Source organism: Schistocerca piceifrons, chromosome 3 (assembly GCF_021461385.2).
Source record: "Schistocerca piceifrons isolate TAMUIC-IGC-003096 chromosome 3, iqSchPice1.1, whole genome shotgun sequence".
Lineage (NCBI taxonomy): Eukaryota > Metazoa > Arthropoda > Insecta > Orthoptera > Acrididae > Schistocerca > Schistocerca piceifrons.
In genome coordinates, this window is record NC_060140.1 from 705,442,705 (window position 1) to 705,464,004 (window position 21,300).

At 44.0% G+C, this 21,300-nt stretch overlaps 1 non-coding gene across 1 annotated transcript; it reads left to right on the top strand.

The window, feature by feature from the left end:
• The first annotated feature begins 3,985 nt into the window (after positions 1 to 3,985).
• Trnas-cga lies at positions 3,986 to 4,060 on the top strand. The gene has a single exon. It is a non-coding gene; the product is annotated as a tRNA-Ser (tRNA).
• The last annotated feature ends 17,240 nt before the right edge of the window (positions 4,061 to 21,300 follow it).

A 21,300-nucleotide genomic window follows, 5' to 3' on the forward strand; every position in this document is an offset into this window, starting at 1 on the left:
CACCAACTTGAGTACCAGAAAGAATCCGTTAGATACCGGTTACACGATAAATCACCCATATTTAAAGGCTGGCAATTCAACTAAATACCTCGCAATTACAGTTATGGACAACTTTAATTGGAACTGTACATAGACAATCAAATCAAAGACTGCATTTTATTGGCAGAACTCTTGGAAGATGCAACAGGTCTACTGAAAACACTGTGTACGTTACACATGTTCATCCTCCTCTAGAGCACTGCTGTGCGGTATGGGATCCTTCAAAGACGGCGCTGACGGGGGCCATCGAAAAAGTCCAAAGAAGGGCAGCTCATTCTGTATTATCGCGAAATAGGGAAGAGAATGCCAGGATATGATAAGGAAGCTGGGGCTCCAATCATCAAATTAAACGCATTTCTCGTTGCGGCGAGATCTCTCCCAAAATTTCAATCACCAACTTTCTTCTCTGAATGTGATAAAAAATTTACTGTCACCAACCAGAAAATGAACAGTGTCAAGGTATCAGCGGCTTTAAGTGCAGGAAAAAACCCGACGCATGGGACACTCCAACTCCAGCGACATGCAAGTACTGGGCTCTTAGAGTAGCACTGTGTCAAGGCTATACATTATTTATTTGTTTAATAAGAACTCGTCACAGAAATATTTAAATGTTCATTTCTTCCACTCACAGTTACACAGTGCAACAGTAAAGAAGAAACCTCAAGGTGGTTCGAAGAACTCTCTGGCAGGCACTTAAGTGTAAATTGCAGACTAGTGACGTAGATGTAGTTCTAGATATAGTTTTGATTTTACATGTTAGTTTAAGTATGTAGACTCTTTTTGCCGCTGTACAGTCCATCATACTTGGCATAAAGCAAAAACGCCAAGTATTACATTGACGAGTGACAGCAGTAGGTTATCAAACATTATGAATTTTTCTTGTGAGCTTCTGAAGAAGAAATAATAACGTGATGTGGCGCTTATCCCAGTGTTGCCAGTAAGCAGGGTATGCAACGACTGGAGCATGTGACAAGGGTCAAAGATATGGAACACAGGCAACGCCGCTAAGTATTCTCCATGCCTCTCCCCTCACGACGCGTCATTCACCCGCCTTCTTGCCTGCACTCCAGTATAGTGACAGTTCTGTTGCCAAACCAATGATAGCCTGCATAAGTCTGCACCCTACCACTCTGTAACTCTCGATGCAGCGCATCAAGTCTCAGTGTGACTCGGTCACAGCTCGCAATGACCGTCGGCGTGACATTCGAACAGAAGATGAACAGCGTCCGCATGTCAGCGAATTTGATAGTGTAAAAATACCCGACGTGTGGGACACCCTATCTCCAACGATGTGCAGGTGCTGGGTTGTTCGAGGAGCACTGCGTCAATTATTTGTTTATTGCTGGTGCAAATTAACCTGCAGTCTTAGTGTCTAATACAATTTACATAATAAGAATATTAAAACAGGCCAATCATAATTAGGAGACAAAGGAATGACAGACCTTCGCTGCAAGTGGGCTTTGATTTAAATTAATCGAGGAAGTTGAAAATTTGTGGTGGACCGGGATTCGAACATGAGTCTCCTGGTTATTAGACAGATGCTCTGACCACCAAGCAATCTTTTTTTATCTGGTTTTGTTCGTTATTGTTCGTTGCATTTGTTTGGGGCGGACATGCAATGACACCTGTACAAGTTCACCGTTAATCCGTTCACTCAGACTTTTTTATTACAGTGGGCAGATAACCCTCTGACCGAGCATGCTTTTCTTTATATTTGTTCGTCATTGTTCGTTTCGTTTTGCCTGGGCGGACATCACATGACACCCGTTCAAGTTATCGTTGATTCCTTTACTAAGTTTTTTTTTTTCTTTACAGAGGACAATTGGCCCTCTGACAGAACGCGCTGAGCTACCGTGCTGTACAGAATACCCTAGTATGCCTCCTGTCACATCCAATTTCTCAACTTATCCACGCACTGCTATTGTAGTGCATCTTGCCCATTATCCTCATTACTCACGACATCTCGCCGATTCCCATGAAAGTTTGAGCCTGGTGTGCATCCACACTGAAGATATCACCGGTATTATGTATATGTGGTGTGATACACAGGGTGGTCCATTGATCGTGACCAGGCCACATATCTCACGAAATAAACGTCAAACGAAAAAAGTACAAAGAAAGAAACTTGTCTAGCTTGAAGGGGAAACCAGATGGCACTATGGTTGGCCCGCTAAATGGCTCTGCCATAGGTCATTTTTTATTATATATTCGTGTACTACGTAAAGAAATATTAATGTTTTAGTTGGACCACTTTTTTCGCTTTGTGATAGATGGCGCTGTAATAGTCACAAACATATGGCTCACAATTTTAGACGGACAGTTGGTAACAGGTAGGTTTTTTAAATTAAAATACAGAACGTAGGTACGTTTGAACATTTTATTTCGGTTGTTCCAATGTGATACATGTACCTTTGTGAACATATCATTTCTGAGAACGTATGCTGCTACAGCGTGATTAATTGTAAATACCACATTAATGCAATAAATGCTCAAAATGATGTCCGTCAACGTCAATGCATTTGGCAATACGTGTAACGACATTCTTCTCAACAACGAGTAGTTCGCCTTCCGTAACGTTCGCACGTGCATTGACAATGCACTGACGCATGTTGTCAGGCGTTGTCGGTGGATCACGATAGCAAATATCCTTCAATTTTCCCCACAGAAAGAAATCCGGGGACGTCAGATCCGGTGAACGTGCGGGCCATGGTATGGTGCTTCGACGACCAATCCACCTGTCATGAAATATGCTACTCAATACCGCTTCAACCGCACGCGAGCTATGTGCCGGACATCCATCGTGTTGGAAGTACATCGCCATTCTTTCATGCAGTGAAACATCTTGTAGTAACATCGGTAGAACTTTACGTAGGAAATCAGCATACATTGCACCATTTAGAATGCCATCGATAAAATGGGGGCCAATCATCCTTCCTCCCATAATGCCGCACCATACATTAACTCGCCAAGGTCGCTGATGTTCCACTTGTCGCAGCCATCGTGGATTTTCCGCTGCCCAATAGTGCATATTATGCTGGTTTACGTTACCGCTGTTGGTGAATGACGCTTAATTTGTAAATAGAACGCGTGCAAAAAATCTGTCATCGTCCCGTAGTTTCTCTTGTGCCCAGTGGTAGAACTGTACACGACGTTCAAAGTCGTCGCCACGCAATTCCTGGTGCATAGAAATATGGTACGGGTGCAATCGATGTTGATGTAGCATTTTCAACACCGACGTTTTTGAGATTCCCGATTCTCGCGCAATTTGTCTGCTACTGATGTGAGGATTAGCCACAACAGCAGCTAAAACACCTACTTGGGCATCATCATTTGTTGCATGTCATGGTTGACGTTTCACATGTGGCTGAACACTTCCTGTTTCCTTAAATAACGTAACTATCCGGCGAACGGTCCGGACACTTGGATGATGGCGTCCAGGATACCTATCAGCATACATAGCACAGCCCGTCGGGCATTTTGATCACAATTGCCATACATAATCACGATATCGACCTTTTCCGCAATTGGTAAACGGATCATTTTAACATGGGTGATGTATCATGAAGCAAATACCGTCCGCACTGGCGGAATGTTACGTGATACCACGTACTCATACGTTTGTGACTATTACAGCGCCATCTATCACAAAGCCAAAAAAGTGGTCCAACTAAAACATTTATATTTCTTTACGTACTACACGAATATGTAATAAAAATGGGGTTTCCTGTTTTAAAAAACGCAGTTGATATCCGTTTGACCAATGGCAGCGCCATCTAGCGGGTCACCCATAGCGTCATCTGGTTGCTCCCTTCAAGCTAGACTAGTTTCGTTTATGTAGTTTTTTCGTTTGATGCTTATTTCGTGAGATATTTGGCCTGGTCACTATCAATGGACCACCTGTATATGTACTGGCGGAATTAAAGGTGTGAGGACGGGTCGTGAGTCGTGCTTGGGTAGCTCAGTTGGTAGAGCACTTGCCCGCGAAAGGCAAAGGTCCCGAGTTCGAGTCTCGGTCCGGCATACAGTTTTAATCTGCCAGGAAGTTTCATATCAGTGCACACTCCGCTACAGAGTGGAAATTTCATTCGAGGCATGTGATGTCTGTTCATACAATCATTATAGTGTTGAATATACAGGGATTGGAAAAAGATATGGAAACTCCGCAAGAAACGCGTGCTTAAACATAAATGCAGACGCTGACCTAGACTGCAGGTTCTGCTGTTGTATTTGACCATGAACGGCACCTGTGAAATGTCCTCTATAGCTTTGAAGTATCAGTCGTAGTGATAACAGTGCTCAGTGTTGTTGTGAGTGCATTACAGCGGAGCCAAGTGAACTCGGACGTGGGCAAATTTTTGGTGCTCGTACGGTGGGTGGTAGCAGAAATATTTGGTGTCTCATAATGCACAGTATCTAAGATTTACACCGTATATGGGGAAAGCTGAATGATGGTGCCAAACGGACATTGAAGAAGATTGTAACGAAAAATAGGGGACGTCAGCCGTAAAGGCCACTGTAGAACCGAATGTCGCACTCACGGACCCTGTCAGCATCAAAACAATGTGAAAGGAGTTCCATAATCAGGGAACTCCAAGGCGAGCTGGAATTCCAATACCACACATCAATGATGCACATGCCTATAACAGGAAAACATGGTGCCGAAGCCATAGAACCTGGAATATGGAGCAACGGAACTAAGTCATTTGGCGGATGAACCTGTTGCACACTGTTTCCTTTGAAATTATATGTAAAACTTGTTCCAAATCACTAAGTGTTCTCGTTCTCAAATACTGGACACTAAAATATATCTATTGGCGCGTCGTGGGCCACAATTCTTTTCCACACCTACGCCACCCCTTTGAAAGGAAAGTGGTTCTTGCCATCGGAACGATGATTTCCCTACAGTAAGTGATATGTGTACCACGTTTGGTCCAGTGGTTTAGGAGGGGATGTGAACCTACATACATGCATACATATACACATACATATATACGTATGTCTATTTTTATACTGTGGATGGGTTTGACATGACCAGATTCTTTCTGCACTGCCCATTCATTCCCCCAATTGGGAAATAACTTAACTGTTTTGTACATTTACGGTCTGCCTTTCGCACGCGATTCGAAAACAAAGTCTACAATCTCGATGCGCAGTTGACTTTTCGGAGGCAAACTCACGACCGAAAGTCGAGCAGGTGTGGTATGAGTCGTGAGCGCTTACGGTTGCCTGTGACGTCTTAACATTTACTATGATGCTTCGATCAAACGGGTCTTAGTCCACGAAAGCATGACCCATGCTATGGAGCATCGAACCTATAGAAAGATGGAAGATTAGTGTTCAATGTTGCATCGACATCGAAGTCATTAGAGACGGACCACAAGCTCGGAACACTTCGAGGATGGGGATGGAACCACCCCGGCATTTGCCTGGAGCGGTTTCAAGCAGTCACGGGGAACCTAAATCTGGGTATAGTTGAGACATGAAATCTCATAGGAGGCAGGTGACCATGGTTATAGTGTAAAGCAGTTCTGGGTGGAGTTGAATAGGTCGCTTTAAGAAAGTCACACAGCTGGTGAAAAATGACTATAACTCAAATTACTCTTTTATCAGATATCCAAGCGCACAGAGGGTCACAGGATAGGAGCGTTACCAGCTGTATGTTTAACGTAAGCTGACAGACTACTCTACATCCGTCTATGTAACATAAAATGACAGATTACGTGTGGTAACGCTTGTATCTTGTAACATTCAGTGCTCTGAAACATCTGATGGTGGAAATAAACCCGAAACGTGTCGAGTAAGCGATTTGAGTAATAAAATCATTTTTCAGCGATTTTTAAAGTGATATATTCAGCTTCAACACAGTACTACGTTATAACTAAATCTGGACGACCAGGTGCAGATTTGAACAGTCGTCTTCCCTAATGCTAGTCCAGTTTTGTAGCCTCTGTACACCCTCGCTCGGTACGAACCTGAAGACACACAGACGCGAGCATAAAATAATTCCTTTAGTTGCTCTGGTGGAAGAAACGATGAGACCAATATCCGACAAAGCAGCTGCGCGCGGCGGAGCGGTTGGTGGAATATGGGAACAAATATAGCCGTGAGGCGAGCAGCGCGGTTTGCTGCAAGTGTGCGGCCCCTGCGTCTGGCAGATGCGGCCGCCCGGAGCGCGCCGAGCAGCGGCCGAAATGGCTTTCATAACTGGAATACCAGCGGCGCCGGGCACACGTCGCTATTACGGCGCTTCCGTTTCGCACTCCAGTCACGTGCCCAATTCTCTCAGGAGGAAACCGGCGCGCGGAAGAGCAGCTTCCAATAGAAGCTGAGGCGGCTAATTAAGTAATTACATACAGCCAGCAGCATATTTTATCTTTCCTTTTTACTTTAGCCCCTTCGAGTTAAAACAACTTGCCAATAACCTGCAAAAATAAAGTTACTTAAGTTCTGTCGCCCTCTTACGATTCTGCACACGAACCCTGTTGTCATAAGACCCACCACTAACTACTCAAATGTGAGGACCAACTGGAGCGCACTGCCTGCGGTTACGACGGCCTTCAGAAACAATGTGTTTCATTCCCTAGCTGTCCAACCCATTTATATGGGTACCCTGCAGTTCACAATCAACTCTTTTGTGACCGAATTAATTAAAATTTCGCATGTTACTCTGAAAACTGGTTTCCTGCCCTTTGAATGGATAATGAATCAATCCATGTTTCTAAATTTCGATTGTTGCTTATAGTTTTATAACTGAGTGGGACGTACACGCCCTGCTGGACTCAGGAGGGATAAATGGTTCTCCACATTTATTCCTCCTCGAGTCCAGTAGGGTAATGAGTCCAACTTAAAATAGCTTTCTTCTGGGGATTAGGATCTGTAAAAAGAAGAAAGTGAGTACCACTATTATATCAAACTATATTATTTATTCAGAGCATAAAATGTTTCTAAAATTTTTCAGAACATGGATGAATAAATTGTGGAACTTTTCAGTAGCTTCATATGAAATTAGACATATATTGTATACGTGTGCTGCAATGTTTCCATCATCTCCATGTGCTCCTTGTTGAAAAACTTTTTAGAACTCCACATAACCCACATCATCGCCTGTGTATCTGCAGTAAAATGGCAAGACAAAAAGCCACTCATAGTTTTGCCAGTTGCTCACCATCTGAAAGAAGAAAAAAAATAGAGATGGTGCAACCTCAGCTATATCCTGCCCTGCTGTCACAGCAGAATACACAGCTGTAATGAGAGATGTAGACGTGTTTGACCAGTGGAGACGTTGCAGTAGTATATATGGTTTCATCATGTGGAACTATGACAATAGAGGAGAAAAATGTGGCAAACATTCTTTTTACCTTGCTCTTGTAAGACGCTTTCAACTGGGAGAAACATAAAGACAAGGGGAAGGCAAGCATTCATCCCAAAAAACATCTCCTGTAGCTTGTAGTATTTTCCATTTCATATCAAATCAAGGAAATAAAATAACCTAACAGAACCAAATAAATTACATAAAGGTAAAAATTTAGACACAAATATGAACAAAAGGTACAAATATAAATTCTCTACACACAATGGCCACAACGCAAAACCATTAAACCTATTTAAAAGTGCTTTAACAATAAATACGCGCACACATTTGTAGATTTCTAGCAAACAACTAAAGAAGACAATAAATAACTTTACTGAATTTATCTATAAGAGATAGGAAAAATCTACATAAAACCGCCAAAACACAAGACACACAATGCACAAAGGAAACAGTTAAACGACATCTCGCGCATTAGGTGCCAAACAATGAGCCTGTTGGCTTCAAACAGTTGACACATTCCACGCTAGATCGGAGCACCACACCCATGTGGACTTTTATATCCTTGTGAATTCAGGGAAATAAGCTTGTGTGTTGGACACAGATGTTCCGCTGATACCGAAAGGGTTAAGTGCATGGCACAGGGTTCATCGAACCACCTTCAAGACATTTCTCCACCGTTCGACTCTCGAACAGCCTAGGGAAAAACGAACAGTTAAATCTTTCCGTGTAAACTCTGATTTCTCTTATTTTATTGTGATGACCATTTCTCCCTAAGTAGGTGGAAGCTAACCATTTTTTTTCCAGGCGCTTGAAATTTCAAGAGAAGATCATACCGCAACGAAAAACCCCTTTGTTTTAATGGTTGCCACACCAAATCAAATATCTAATTCGTGGCACTGTCTCCCCTATTTCACGATAATACAAAACGAGCTGCCCTTATTTGAACATTTTCGATGTCCTCCGTCAGTCTTACCTATATATACTTGAATATTTCTGGTATCTCAACTGCAGATTTTTCAGCGCTCATTTAACTTTAGGACTCTGTATTTCAGAATGAACAAAAATGGACTTGTGCCACTATTGAAATAAGCCCTTCACATGTGGTACATATTTGTTAAAAGAAATAGTTAGTCATTAGGTCTTTAAAATGTGTGTGTGTGTTTGTGTCTGAGTGTGCGTATGTGTGTGTCTTCCACTTCCCCTCCTACACCCTCGGATCGATTTCAACCACACTGCTACACAAATTATTTTCAGTCTGTAAAGAAATATTATGGGATAAGCAAAGGGGACGTCTTATTGGGGCGGGGGATGATAATTTGGAGGGAGAAGTGGGAGGAGGACATGGACACATACAGGGAGAGTGCGAAATGGACAGATAGAGGGGTGAAGAGATGGTGAGTGAGGGGAAAGTCCATTTGCTTTTATTAACCATCTGTTCACTAAGACAACGCAGCAACATTTCGTCGGGCAATTACAGGTTCACAATTTACGGGTCTTTGAGGGTGGCAACAACCTGAAACAGAGAACATTCTACACGTAGTGGTCCGAATGGTATCGACTAGAAAGTCAGTGGTAAACCTCCCGATTCTTTACTATAGTTAGTGTATTGGAGGTTCATAACACACCATTTACGTGGTTTACCAGTTAATAAAATGCACTGAAAATCTGCGGTCCTAGGTACCACATCATGTTGTTAGTTATGGCCCTTGAGCAAAAAAGTTTGACGACTACTGATTTAGACGAATTGTAAATAAACAACATGGAATGCTTCAAAATCAAATGGGTCAAATAGTTCTGAGCACTATGGGACTTAACATCTGCGGTCATCAGTCCCCGAGAACTTAGAACTACTTAAACCTAACTAACCTAAGGACATCACACACACCCATGCCCGAGGCAGGATTCGAACCTGCGACCGTAGCGGTCGCGCGGTTCCAGACTGAGCGCCTAGAACCTCTCGGCCACACCGGCCGGCTAGAATGCTTCAATACAGTGATATCTCAACTCTGTGCCGTATGCTGATCAATGTAAAATATTTGACAATAATTGCTCATTTTACAAATGAAAAAATGAGGTCTTCAGCGCAAGGGCAAAAATGGTCAAATTTTACTGGTTGTGTTTTATATTCATACAAGAGAGTAGATGTTAGTATTCTTTCCGATCGGTTTACTATTTTAGCATACTGTGCAGTGTTTTTAGATCCTTGTATACTCATATATTATGGAATTGCTGTCAGTGTGTGACATAGCGACCATTACTGTTGCTTTTTATTCAGTAGAGGCGTTTGTACATTGTTTTCCTCATATTGTGGCTGATATTTTGGATGTGTAGGTGTATCGTTTGGATAATTGGGATAAGTTCTTTATCGGAAAGAATTGTGTTTGTATTGTCGTGATTTTGAGGAAATGATAACTAACAACAATGTCACAGGCTCCCTTACATTAGAGTGGAACCTTGTTAATCTTTCAGATAACCATTCCTGTACTGATAGCCCTATCCCATTGCATGATATAGTTAGAGTAAATGTTATCCTGATGAATGCCATTTGCTGAGTCCTGGAATACAAACCAGAACATTGCCACAAGGTCTTGCGATCTGACCGGAAATACTCCCTTACTCATACTTTCATCACAGCTTCCTCTATACATCCGACAGCTTGCGAATCTCCAGCGTTACACCACATGACATATCGTCTCCTTCCTATTAGTATGTACCAAGGTGACTATGACCAGTAACAATAAAACAATAGCCACAATTGATGAATTTAAATCCAACATTATTGGTAACATCCTCACTAAAAATACCTGAAGAACCTAGCCAGATCCTCACTGTACTCAGAGAAAAGCATACACAGCCAGGTAAAAAATTAGTACATCTGGAAATATGGCGTTGATTTTGATCTGATGACGGCGTGTGCCGCCTGGGAGATAGTAGATGTACTGATAGTGGTTTCAGTATCGTCCGACAACAGATACTGTAGTTGCATCGCTGCCAGAGTGCCATCTGCATCTATGCGTCTATCCTTTAGTAGGCAATGCTCCCAGCCAGAAGGCTCAGCGTGGTGCAAAAATGTGAAACAAGCAGGCAACCATGCCACGGAGATGCACTCGTGCTTCCCAAAGCCAAATGAGATAATTGGAAAGGGGTCACATTTTCTCCTTCTGAGTGGCGGGGTGGTCTTTTCGGGGAACTGGCATACAAGTTGGATGTGCTGCGTCAGTTGTGCAACGATGCTGGTGTAATTAGTCAAGTAAGCATTCTCGCACCCGTGGATGCCTCCCAGGATCGTTGTACTGTAAGTGCAGCAGTGGCAGATCGTACAGCTACCTCAGACCGGATAAGAGGGCTTGTGAGCCGTGACGTGTCAACACGAACTGTTGCGAATCGAGTCACAGCTGTGGGACAACGCAACGAGAACGCCCATCTCCAACCCGTCTTCCGCTCATTGCACAGCATCGACGTGCACTGCTCGCCTAGTGCCATCAGACGATCACTTGGAAAATGGAAAGGCGCACCATCGTATTCAGCGATGAAAACAGATTCTACTTGCACGCAGAAGATACGTAGCAGGATTTTAGAAGATATATTGTGTACGAACATTATGAATTACCTCGAAGAAAACTGGCTATTTACACACAGTCAACAAGGGTTTAGAAAACATCGTTCCTGTGAAACACAACTAGCTCTTTATTCACATGAAGTGTTGAGTGCTATTGACAAGGGATTTCAGATCGATTCCGCATTTCTGGATTTCCGGAAGGCCTTTGACACTGTACCACACAAGCGGCTCGTAGTGAAATTGCGCGCTTATGGAATGTCGTCTCAGTTATGTGACTGGATTTGTGATTTCCTGTCAGAGAGGTCACAGTTCGTAGTAATTGACGGAAAGTCATCGAGTAAAACCGAAGTGATTTCTGGCATTCCCCAAGGTAGTGTTGTAGGCCCTTTGTTGTTCCTTATCTATATAAACGATTCGGGACACAATCTGAGCAGCCGTCTTCGGGTGTTCGCAGATGACGCTGTCGTTTATCGGCTACTAAAGTCATCAGAAGATTAAAAAAAACTCCAAAACGATTTGGAAAAAATATCTGAATGGTGCGAAAAGCGGCAGTTGACCCTGAATAACGAAAAGTGTCAGGTCATCCACATGAATGCTAAAAGGAATGCGCCAAACTTCGGTTACACGATAAATCAGTCTCATCTAAAAGCCGTAAATACAACTAAATACCTAGGTATTACAATTACGAAGAACTTAAATTGGAAAGAACACATAGAAAATGTTGTGGGGAAGGCTAACCAAAGGCTGCGTTTTACTGGCAGGACACTTAGAAAATGTGACAGACCTACTAAGGCGACTGCCTACACTGCGCTTGTCCGTCCTCTTTTAAAATACTACTACACTGCGGTGTGGGATCCTTACCAGATAGGACTGACAGAGTACGTCGAAAAAGTTCAAAGAGAGGCAGCACGTATTTTATTATCGCGAAGTATGGGAGAGAGTGTCACAGAAATGATACAGGATTTGGACTGGAAATCGTTAAAAGAAAGGCGTTTTTTGTTGCGACGGAATCTTCTCACGAAATTCCAATCACCAACTTTCTCCTCCGAATGCGAAAATATTTTGTTGACACCGACCTACATAGGGAGGAACGATCACCACGATAAAATAAGGGAAATCAGATCTCGTACGGAAAGATATAGGTGTTCATTCTTTCCGCGCGCTATACGAGATTGGAATAATAGAGAATTGTGAAGGTGGTTCGATGAACCCCCTGCCAGGCACTTAAATGTGATTTGCAGAGTATCCATGTGGATGTAGATGTAGATGGTCGTTTACGTGTACGGTGTAGACTTGGTGAGCGCTGTCTCGTAGAATGCATTCGTCCATCCCACGCATTATGGTCCGGCATGCGAGAAGCTACAAATCTCCTTCACCTTTCGTGTTTCTGGAAGGGACGCTAACCAGCGCTCAGCATGTGAAACCGCCATTATGCCCGGTTTTTCTTTCGTTTTGCAACAGGAAGCTGATGTGTTGTTCGAACATGATAGAGCTCGTCCACACTATGTTTGTGAAACTCAACGTGCTCTGCAAGACATGCAGCAACTCTCCTGGCCAGCACGATCTCCGGACTTTGTCCAGTCGAGTACGTGCTGGCAATGGTGGGACGAGATATAATTCGGGAGACTCGTACACCAACAACTCCTACGGAGCTACTTTAACAGACCGAGCAGGCGTGGCGTAACTTCTCCCAGGACAAATGGCTCTGAGCACTATGGGACTTAACTTCTGACGTCATCAATCCCCTAGAACTTAGAAGTACTTAAACCTAACTAACCTAAGGACATCACACACATCCATGCCCGAGGAGGTAGTCAAACCTGCGACCGTAGCGGCCGCGCGGTTCCAGACTGTAGCGCCTAGAACCGCTCGGCCGCCCCGGCCGGCTCTCCCAGGACAGTATCCGCCATCTGTACGATCGACTGGATGCCAGAGTCAGCATCTGCATTGTCAATCGTAACGGCTACACCACGTACTGGTGTGGATATTTCCGCAAGGATCGATACCTGGTACCTCAGACTGCCGTGCTATTGATCCGTAAATGTATCATTTCTTGTACTCCATACACACTGTTGCATCAATAAATCTTGAGTGAACTGGAGACCTTTAAGTGGCGGTGTAGAAAGAACGAGAACGAAATGACGCAGTTTGCTTCTTATAGGTGAAACTTCTAACAGATTAAGTAACATCTTAAAGGCAAATGATTTCTCTACGTTTCTCTATGCTTCAGAGACGGCCGGTGGGTGTTTATATAATTCAGAGGATAAACAGCATTCCACTATGATAAGTGGAGTTTATGAGATCATATACCAAAAGTGTCACTCCTGTTGTATAGAACAAAATAGGCGGCTGATCTGCTCTAGGTTCAGGGAATGCCATAGAAGTTGGATGTTAAAGAGGACAGATTCATCCACTGCTGAACGTTGCTTAGACGAGAACCACTTACATGCAATAGATGTAAAAATGCTCCACATAGAGGAAAAGGGAGAAAAGTTGACTAAGAAGTATCAGAAATTTTTAAAAAAATCGCCATATGTTTCCGTACTTTTACTACTGAACGAGCAGTCCCAGTTCAGTTATTTATCCCCTTTTTAGATAATGTTGTAACTTCTACATTTGAATGAAACCCTATTAATCTCACAGATAACCATTCCTGTGCACATATGTTTAGTTGTAGAGTAAATGTTATCCTGATGAATGTCATCAGGCTATGCGATACAAACCTGACACTGTCAAAATTGTCAACAGACATATCTTTTATAGTTCAAATCGAGAAACATAGATTAAGAATTTGACATGTGTGTATTTCTGCATTCCCAGTCGTTCAGAAAGTTGTGTGCTATAAAATGGGCTAACAATCTAGAACCTAGCTAGTACAAAAATAATAAAGTTTTATGAACCAAGGGAAATAAATATTTCATTTAAGTGTCCAAATGTTCTCTACTTTTTGAATGACACACGAACATTCAAGGCCGGCCGGAGTGGCCGAGCGGTTCTAGGCGCTACAGTCTGGAACCGCGCGACCGCTATGGTCGCAGGTTCGAATCCTGCCTCGGGCATGGATGTGTGTGATGTCCTTAGGTTAGTTATATTTAAGTAGTTCTAAGTTCTAGGGGACTGATGACCTCAGCAGTTAAGTCCCATAGTGCTCAGAGCCATTTGAACCATTCTGAACAAACATTCAAAGCACACAACACACGAATATAATATTTTAAAATACACTGCTGTGAAAGCTTAACTCTCTAACACTTCGATTCTGTCCTTTTCTAGTTTTCCTACAATACTTAATTGACTTCTATACAATTTTGTGGTCTTTCAGATTTACAGTGCTCCCCCATCCCTCCCAACCACCCTGACCCCCACGCCCTCCCCGGTCATTGATTGCACGTCTCCCAATACTTTGTTTAACTCTTAATCTTCATTGGATAACCAATGTCTTCTAACTCCTCTTCTATCGTGCCATCAGATAAATCGTACCCCACATAGATGCCTTAATGTACACTTTCCACCTATCAGCTCAATCCTCTGAGTTTAACAGTGGAATTACTTTTAGACTCTTAATGTTTGTTCCTTTGGTTTTGTTTTCACCAAAGGTTGCTTTGACTTTTTTATATGCTGAATAGTCCTACCAATGACTATTTCATTTTTGATTTCTTCGCATTTTTTCTGCAGTCATTTCACTTTGGATTCTCTGGTTTCCTATTTATTTTACACTTAAGTGACTTATAATGTTGTATTCCCATAATGAGATTTTCACTCTGCAGCGGAGTGTGCACTGATTTGAAACTTCCTGGCAGATTAAAACTGTGTGCCGGACCGAGACTCGAACTCGGGACCTTTGCCTTTCGCGGGCAAGTACTCTACCAACTGAGCTAGCAGAGTGAAAATCTCATTCTGGAAACATCCCCCAGGCTGTGGTTAAGCCATGTCTCCGCAAATCCTTTCTTTCAGGAGTGCTAGTTCTGCAAGGTTCGCAGGAGAGCTTCTGCAAAGTTTGGAAGGTAGGAGACGAGGTACTGGCAGAAGTAAAGCTGTAAGGACGGGGCGTGAGTCGTGCTTGGGTAGCTCAGTTGGTAGAGCACTTGCCCACGAAAGGCAAATGTCCCGAGTTCGAGTCTCGGTCCGGCACACAGTTTCAATCTACCAGGAAGTTTCATGTATTCCCATCTCTTACTGTTTATTTTTGTATTTACTTACTTTACATATCAATTTCAGTATTTCCTCTGTAACACAATGTTTCTTTACAGTTACCTTGTGCATACTTACATTTGTCTGTCCAACTTCTGTGATTATCCTTTTCAGATAAATCCCTTCCTCTTCAACTGACCTGCCTATTGCAGTATTCATTACCTCAGTATTTAATGCTTCAGAGAACTTCAAACACACATCATTCTTCCAAGTACCCTACTTCCTTCACCACCAATAGTTCTGGACAATTCTCGTAAACTTCAGTCTATTCTTCATCATTACTAAATTGTGATATGACTCTATATCTGCTCCCAGGTACACCTTACAATCCAATATCAGATTTGCAAAAGGTCTCTAAATGGTGTAATCCAGCTAGAATCTTCTTACGACTCTACTACTTTCCAAATATACCTCCCCCTCTTGCAATTTTCGAATAGTATATTCATAATTAATAACAAACTTATAGAACAACTGAATTTGTGTTTTTTATTTTGTCACTCCCATTGCCAAGTTCGTATTTTTCTACAATTCTGCCTTCTATTACATCGCGTACTACAGTATTCCAATCACTCACGATTACTAAATTTCCATCCTCCTTTCATAAATATTTTGCCATATACTTTCACCCTCTCTTTATCAGAATGTGACATTGGCAGATATACCTGAACCATTAGTGTTTTTTTTTTGTTTTTTTTTTTGTCGGTTCTGATGAGAATAATCTTTTTACTGTATTGACCCGCATAGATCCACACCAAAAATCTGGGTAAGCAGTTGTAATGTGCATCAAACAAGTCAGCAGATGCAGCTAGAAGTTCAACAACGGGCAGAGGCTGACACTTGTGGATGCACACAGAGCCCCTCATCCGTGAACTCTACTAGCCGGCTGACAGCTTTCAGAGACAGCACCGGCCAGCCACTTTTGCCTTGACGTGTGTGTTACCTCACGTTTAATGTGCCACTGCCAAGTAACATAATTCGATGAAACTTGGACCATAAATACACTCCTGGAAATTGAAATAAGAACACCGTGAATTCATTGTCCCAGGAAGGGGAAACTTTATTGACACATTCCTGGGGTCAGATACATCACATGATCACACTGACAGAACCACAGGCACATAGACACAGGCAACAGAGCATGCACAATGTCGGCACTAGTACAGTGTAAATCCATCTTTCGCAGCAATGCAGGCTGCTATTCTCCCATGGAGACGATCGTAGAGATGCTGGATGTAGTCCTGTGGAACGGCTTGCCATGCCATTTCCACCTGGCGCCTCAGTTGGACCAGCGTTCGTGCTGGACGTGCAGACCGCGTGAGACGACGCTTCATCCAGTCCCAAACATGCTCAATGGGGGACACATGCGGAGAGCTTGCTGGCCAGGGTAGTTGACTTACACCTTCTAGAGCACGTTGGGTGGCACGGGATACATGCGGACGTGCATTGTCCTGTTGGAACAGCAAGTTCCCTTGCCGGTCTAGGAATGGTAGAACGATGGGTTCGATGACGGTTTGGATGTACCGTGCACTATTCAGTGTCCCCTCGACGATCACCAGTGGTGTACGGCCAGTGTAGGAGATCGCTCCCCACACCATGATGCCGGGTGTTGGCCCTGTGTGCCTCGGTCGTATGCAGTCCCGATTGTGGCGCTCACCTGCACGGCGCCAAACACGCATACGACCATCATTGGCACCAAGGCAGAAGCGACTCTCATCGCTGAAGACGACACGTCTCCATTCGTCCCTCCATTCACGCCTGTCGCAACACCACTGGAGGCGGGCTGCACGATGTTGGGGCGTGAGCGGAAGACGGCCTAACGGTGTGCGGGACCGTAGCCCAGCTTCATGGAGACGGTTGCGAATGGTCCTCGCCGATATCCCAGGAGCAACAGTGTCCCTAATTTGCTGGGAAGTGGCGGTGCGGTCCCCTACGGCACTGCGTAGGATCCTACGGTCTTGGCGTGCATCCGTGCGTCGCTGCGGTCCGGTCCCAGGTCGACGGGCTCGTGCACCTTCCGCCGACCACTGGCGACAACATCGATGTACTGTGGAGACCTCACGCCCCACGTGTTGAGCAATTCGGCGGTACGTCCACCCGGCCTCCCGCAAGCCCACTATGCGCCTCCGTCAACCGCACATACGGTTCACGTCCACGCTGTCGCGGCATGCTACCAGTGTTAAAGACTGCGATGGAGCTCCGTATGCCACGGCAAACTGGCTGACACTGACGGCGGCGGTGCACAAATGCTGCGCAGCTAGCGCCATTCGACGGCCAACACCGCGGTTCCTGGTGTGTCCGCTGTGCCGTGCGTGTGATCATTGCTTGTACAGCCCTCTCGCAGTGTCCGGAGCAAGTATGGTGGGTCTGACACACCGGTGTCAATGTGTTCTTTTTTCCATTTCCAGGAGTGTAGAAAGAACTGCTCCAGTATAGTATACCGCAGTACCGTACAGAAGGTAACTAAAATGAATACTCAATGAAACGAACAGAAATGATATTTTTATTCAGAGACAACATTTACACTGAAGTGATGGTATCCTGGACATTACAAAAGATGGGACATAGTTTTTAGTATGGCGTGTGACGCCAAGGACGGCAGTGCACGCTCTGCAATGTGCTTCTATGCTAGCAACAAGGTTGATAAGGAGTTCTTATGGTAGAACTTTCCATTCCTCGAGCAGCGTGTTAGATGGTCGTTGGTGGGAATTTAAGTCGAGGAAACGGACAGGTCATTTCCTTCGCTGAATATCTTCTCATTTCAAAAGCTCCTCTTGCTACACTGTTCGATTCTCTTGCGCATTGTCATTGATAAAAATACATCAGGGAAGAGCGGACCCTTGAAATTATGGACATGGGGAAGGAGTGCAATGTCACAATAAAGTCGACTGTCCAGTGTACCGTGTCCGAAGATTTGGAGGTCAGTACGCCCATGCAACATTATGCCTCCCATACCATAACACCTATGAAACACATTTGGAGAAAACCGAATCAGTGACCCATAAAGGGCAATCTGCTGTAATGTGGTAGATAGTTTGTCTATTGGAACTACATTGACATTCTTATGAATCTGCCTTACCCCGTCTATAAAATGAGTCCACACATCTGCCGAAGTTGTTCTTATTCTGTTGAGACTGGTCCATATTCTCCGGTATAAAGTGAAATCAGTTTTTCTGTGATACAGGTCAAGTCATAGGACAAAATGGTGAGAACACTTCTCAGAGAATTTACCATGCTTTGGTGATGTTAAAATTGTTGGCAATAGTTCCTTGGCTTTTAATAGGGACGGACTTCAGAGCACTGTCTTTTTCCACACATTTGGATAGATCTGAATCCTCTTACGTGTAAATTAAAAAACGTTTCTTTCAATAGTTTATTCGTTATTTATCTTCTGCATGTCCTTACAAATGTTTTCTTCAAGTTTCATTGTCCTTCGATCACTCGCTATTCATGGAGGCCTTTTCATTTACATCTATCCTCCGAAAGCCGCCTTACGTCATATAAGTGGCCTTTTCTCCCCCTTTCTTGTTCCATCGCGAATGGGGCATGGGGTGAATGATTGTCGCTGAACCTCAGTATGAACTCTTAAATTCTTGGTTTTTCTGTTTGGGGCCATTTCACGAGACGTTTGTGGGTTGTCGTAATATAAGACTCGACTCATCCCGGAAATTACTCTCTCGGAATTTCTACAGTAACTTTCTCCGTGATACATAGCGCATCTCTTGCAACGTCTGCCACTGTACTTTGTTGTGCATCTACGTAACAATTTTGCGGCGATTAAACGATCCCTTGATGAAACGGACTGCAACCCTTTCGATCTCCTCTATCTTGTTTATTAACAAGATTTTGAACTAGCTGCGCTTCAGCAATTGTGCATGCAAGACGTTGAATGGATTGGAAATAACTGCCAACCAGTTGCAAAATTCAGTTTTGTTAAACCCTGACCACGTTTTAGACAGTTTTAAAACTGTCTTCTGTAGAAGGTATTGTACGTAAAAATGGTTCAAATAGCTCTGAGCACTATGGGACTCAACTACTGAGGTCATCAGTCCCCTAGAACTTAGAACTACTTAAACCTAACTGACCTAAGGACAACACACACATCCATGCCCGAGGCAGGAGTCGAACCTGCGACCGTAGTGGTCTCGCGCTTCCAAACTGTAGCGACTAGAACCGCAGGTCACTCCGGCCGGCAGGTATTGTGCGTAGAATCACATATTATCTACATTGAAGCCCCAAAGAAACTGGTATAGGCATGCGTATTCAAATACAGAGATATGGTAAACAGGCAGATTACGGAGCTGCAGTCGGAAACGCCTATGTAAGACAACAAGTGTCTGCCGCAATTGTTAGATAGGTTACTGCTGCTACAATGGCAGGTTATCAAGATTTAAGTGAGCTTGAGCGTGGAGTTATAGTCGGTGCACAAGCAATGAGACACAGCGTCTCAGAGGTAGCGGTGAAGTGGGGATTTTCTCGTACGACCATTTCACGAGTGTACCGTGAATATCAGGAATCCGGTAAAATATCGAATGTCCGACATCGCTACAAGAACGAGACCAACTGAAGAGAATCGTTCAACGTGACAATAGTGAAACTCACCCGCAGATTGCAGCAGACTTCGATGCTGGGCCATCAACAAGTGTCAGCGTACGAACCATTCAGCGAAACATCATCGACATGGCCTTTCGGAGCCGAAGGTCCACTCGTGTACCCTTATGACCGCACGACACAAGGCTTTACGCCTCGCCTGGGTCCGTCAACACCGACAATGGACTGTTGATGATTGGAAACATGTTGCCTGGTCGGAAGAGTCTCGTTTCAAATTGTATCGAGCGGGTATGAATCCATGGACCCTCCATGTCAGCAGGGGCCTGTTCGATCTGGTGGAAGCTCTGTAATGGTGTGAAGTGCGTGCAGTTGGAGTGACATGGGGCCCCTGATACGTCTAGATGACAGGTGATACGGAAGCATCCTGTCTGATCACCTCTGTCCATTGAGCATTCCGAAGGACTTGGGCAATTCCAGCAGGACACTGCGACAACCACACGTTCAGAATTACTACAGTGTAGCTCCAGGAACACTCTTCCGAGTTTAAACACTTCCGCTGGCTATCAGACTCCCCAGGCATAAACATTATTGAATGTATCTGAGACGCCTTGCAACGTACTGTTCAGGAGAGATCTCCACACCAACGTACTCTCACGGATTTATGGAGAGCCCTGCAAGATTAATGATGTCGTTTCTCTCCAGCACTACTTCAGACATTTGTCGAGTTCATACCACATCGTGTTGCGGCATTTCTGCGTGCTCGCGGAGGCCCTACATGATATTACACAAGTGTATGAGTTTCTTTGGCCTTTCGGTGCCGGCCATAGTGCCCAGGCGGTTCTAGTCGCTTTAGTCTTGTGTACATAGTTCCGCGTCGTCAGCGCGTACACAACTTTCCCACTAGAGCGCGCCCCGCTAAGCACAACAGCGCAGGCGCAGCGCTGGTCCGTCTCCGCACTACGAGATGGCGCTGCCATAAAGACGGACCAAATTCTGCTTCCGTCGATCTGCATATTAATATGTACCGCAGCCAATGAGATCGCTGCTAACGTAGAACCTTTTCTCCTCGCGGATCACAATCGCGCAGTGATACATGAACGCGCGAGGTATTATAAGGAGTGTACAGACCTCCGATTAGTCAGTCTGCATTTGTCTGCTTCAGTCTACAGTCAAGTTTCAGTCTGCGCCCAATAAGATTACCATATTCCTGTACATAGCCATGAAGATAAATGTATAGACACTTTTGTCAAGTATCAGAGATACATGTGAGAATAAGATTAACGTACCAATACCAAAGGAACTTCAGATTGTCAATTGTAAATAGCATCCAGAACCAAGTTAAGTAATTTTTATGCTTGTTATTATTTTAATAAATGTGTGTGAAAATTAATCAAGTTCTGTTTAAAGTTAGCACCGTCAATCTGCTACTCTAAGTGTGCAAGTGGTATTTCTATCGTCTGACATAACGGCAGAAGATAAACAGGCCACGATAAGACCACGAGACATATTGCTGACACTCGCCTACTTCGTTAGAGCGACAAGTCAAATAATCTGATGGTGTGTGTAGTGAAGGTCTTACAGTACGCACACCACAAGTCTGGAACACCGCGACCGCTACGGTTGCAGGCTCGAATTCTGCCTCGGGCATGGATGT